The following is a 3,617-nucleotide window of genomic DNA, read 5'->3' on the forward strand; positions in this document are numbered from 1 at the left end:
AAGAGAAAGGCTGAGGTGGTCAGAATTTGCAGATTATACTGTCAAGTGAGTAAAGCAAGGCAGAAACAAGTCCCAGAGATAGTCATAGGGTATCCCTGAATCTTTCCTTAACTTCTAGAAAGAGCATTGTGGGAAGAATTTCCACAAGGCCAGACATGACAAAACTATTTGGAATGGTAAAGTGAGTAATGCCTAAAGCTCACACAGCATAGTGGGCATGCAAACTCCACCTAAGCAGACTGGGGGCGGGGGAGGGGGGGACATGGGAAACCCAGGGAGTTCAGGAGAACTTCAGAAGGCTTCCAAATTCATAATATGGTTAAATTAGTGTGAGAAGAAATGCTGTGGTCCCTCTAAAACAAAACCTCAAAAAGCAATGTGTTCATGCAATGAAACTGATCTACCATGAACTTAACTGAGTGTTAAAACATAAGTCAACACGTGTCTAACAAAGTTTATTTCATACATGACTGAGAGAGACGGAGAGAAAGACAGAGAGAGGAGAAATGGAGATAACACCCTCAACAGGGTCTTGGTACTGTGATCCACCCCAATTTCAGTCAACCTTGGACCACAGGGACACATGTGCCTGAGGTAATTATATCTCCAGACACAAACCCAAACCTATCTATGTGGGTCAATCTTTCAGAATGTCACATTTGACCACTGTACTGCTGTCCAGTCTCCTGAACGTTACACATTTTAAAATAAGATAAAACAATTTAGTTATCCAATAGCATTGGCATTCACCAAAACAAGCACTCAATAAATTATAAAAAACAAATCTAGGAAATCCCAAAATTTTATAAATGAGCATATCTGAAAAACTCACTAGTGGAAAATGCCTCAGTAAATAAGCAATATAAAGGAAAATACTTATCTTGATAAAGGGAATCTAAGGAACCAGCAGTTAGCGTAATGGCTATGTTGCTGGACTCCCACATAGTCGACTGCGGTTCGCGTCCCGGACCCGGTCGCTTAAAACTCACGCCAGGCGTGTGTGCGTGCGTGCCCAAGATCCCGGGAGGAGAATGGAGGAGAAGGGATTGCGGTGTGACCATCCCCCCTGGGGGGGGTGATTTCTCGCTTTCTGTCTCTATGTCTCTCTCTGTCTGTCTGGCGGAAGTACACGTCCTATAGAGAAAACCTCTCCAAAATAATAATAATAATAATAGTAAAGGGAATCTACTAAAAACCTACAGCTAATATCACCTATAGTTGAATGGCAACTCTCCCCCCCAATACCAAGATAAAGTCAAAGATGTTGCCTCTCACAACAATACAGAGGATGCTCAAGCATACACAGTAGGATAAGAAAAAGAAATACAGCTTATAATGGCTAAGAAAGGGGGAAGTCCCTCAAGATCATGGTTCCAAGTTATTTTTTGAAGAAACAGACTCTGAGACAGCAGTTAGCATATAGGTACTTTGTTGAGAACTGCCTCTGAAATTAATGTCTTTGGAAGAGAGGGTAAGAGAACAGATAGAGTAGGAGGGAAGGTCACCTGGAGATTTTTTTTTCTTTTTTTCCTTCAAACAGTAGAGTAATCATATGGGATCTGTGGAGTTAAAATTTCACTTTGGAATTAGAACAAGGTGGCTAAACTTTTATACTGCCATTTGAAGGGACTGATGAGAGGACTTCACAAAGTTTGTGGAAATATAATGGAACCTCGACCTTTACTTAAAAAATTTAAATTGAGGGACCAGCAGATGGTGTAACAGTTACGTCACTGGATTCCCGTGTAGTCAACCATGGTTCGAGTCCGGACCTGGTAGATTGTAGTTCACATAGGGCATGTGTGTGTGTGTGCATGAGCCCAAGATCCCAAAAGAAGAATGGAGGCAAAGGGATTGTGGTGTGGCCATTCATCCCTAGGAGATGACTTCTCACTTTTTGCCTCTCTATCTCTCTTTGTCTCTCCAGTGAACACAGGCTCCCTATAGCAATTGCCCTGAGCAACTGGAATTTTTAAAAATGGTCCATAACTACAGATATTTTGAGAACCCCTATTCTAAGGAACTGAAGTCAAAGTGTTTGGCCCATAGTAGTATCCTTGCAAAAAGACCCCAATGAAAATGACCAGGAAGTGAAAGAAATGTGCACTGTGTGGATTTGGCTTAGTCTTTTAAGTTTCAATTGCCATGGAATTTCCCATGAAGAAGAAATCACAAATAATCACTTTGACTACTACTATGTTCCCGACCCATATGTTCCTGTGCTGTATGTATATCATGAGACGCAAAAAGAGTGCAGAGAATGTGTGTGTTTAATTCCCTGTGAGAAGAAGTTTTGAAACAGAAAATATGGCTAACCTTTGCACTGCTGCAAATATGGAGACTAAATTGCATGCTGATAGTCCAGATGGCCACAACTTTGCAGACTTACACAGGCCTTTTTACTTACAAACTGCTACTTTAGAACATCGGTTGCTTAGCATTGAATTCACATAATGTCTTAGTATGCAGTGATGATCAGACCTTCAGTAACTGAAGAAAGAGCAACATAAACCAAAACCATGCATTGATTGTGAAGCGTGGACTTCTCGGCCAAAGAGACCTCTGCATTGAGAATCTTTGAGCTTATTCCTTTCAATGTAAAGGTAACATAAATTCACTTCCTTGGCTATAATTTCAATTAATAAGTTTTGCTGTTGTTCTCGTTAAAGGGAAGTACCTAATTCAAACACACACACACATGCACATATACACAAACTTTCACTTCCATGTGCTCAGCTAACATATGTGAGACTTAATGGAGTATGTGATAAATGTTCTTTATGTATTTTTTTTTTGTTCTACTGCACATAGACTAAAACAATACAGAGAACTAATAAGACATAGAGAATTATTGTATCCCTGACTGGTTGTTTCTAAATAATCAGTAACCAGTAGACGAAATGAGGACTAATACTTAAAATAAAGAACATCACACAGGGCCTGGCAGGTGGCATGCTGGTGAAGGGTGCTGGACTCCCACATGGCCAACTGCAGTTCGAGTCCTGGACCTGGCATCTTGTTCTCTCTCTCTCTCTGTCCCTCACTAGTAAAATTAAAATAAATAAAGCTAAATAAAATAATACTTGAAAGAACATCACATAAATATTTAGTATTTAAATGTTTATTATAGCCCAAATTCTTACCACAGAAGAGTATGAAAATCAATGTACTGTTTCCATGTCTAGTAAAAATCAATAAGATTTAAGAAGATGTATGTAAAGAGCTATTCAGAAAACCTTCCCTCTATCATGGTAGCTAATCTATATCAAAATCAAAAGAAATATTTCCAGAAACTTGCATTACAAATAGAAGCTATATGAAACTGGAAATACTAACGCAATATATACCAGTTTGGTTTTGGAAAACCTTCATAGCTTTAACCCAGACACTCCTCTACCACCACCCAAGAAAATATTGGTAAGTCAGTTGGAGGTAAAAATGTTGTCGAAAGTCATAAACGTGGCTTAGTTTAACAAAAGGCGTTTGTTCCTGTTCTATGCTGGTTAGTGACTATCTCCCCTAAAAAGCATCAAATGCAGACATTAAGAGTTCTCCCAAAATTTTATTCAAAATTTATAGGAGAAAAAGAAGCAAAACATATATGGGACCAAAAAAAA

The sequence above is a fragment of the Tupaia chinensis genome, unplaced genomic scaffold (genome assembly GCF_000334495.1).
Source record: "Tupaia chinensis unplaced genomic scaffold, TupChi_1.0 Scaffold000162_1, whole genome shotgun sequence".
Taxonomy (NCBI): Eukaryota; Metazoa; Chordata; class Mammalia; order Scandentia; family Tupaiidae; genus Tupaia; species Tupaia belangeri.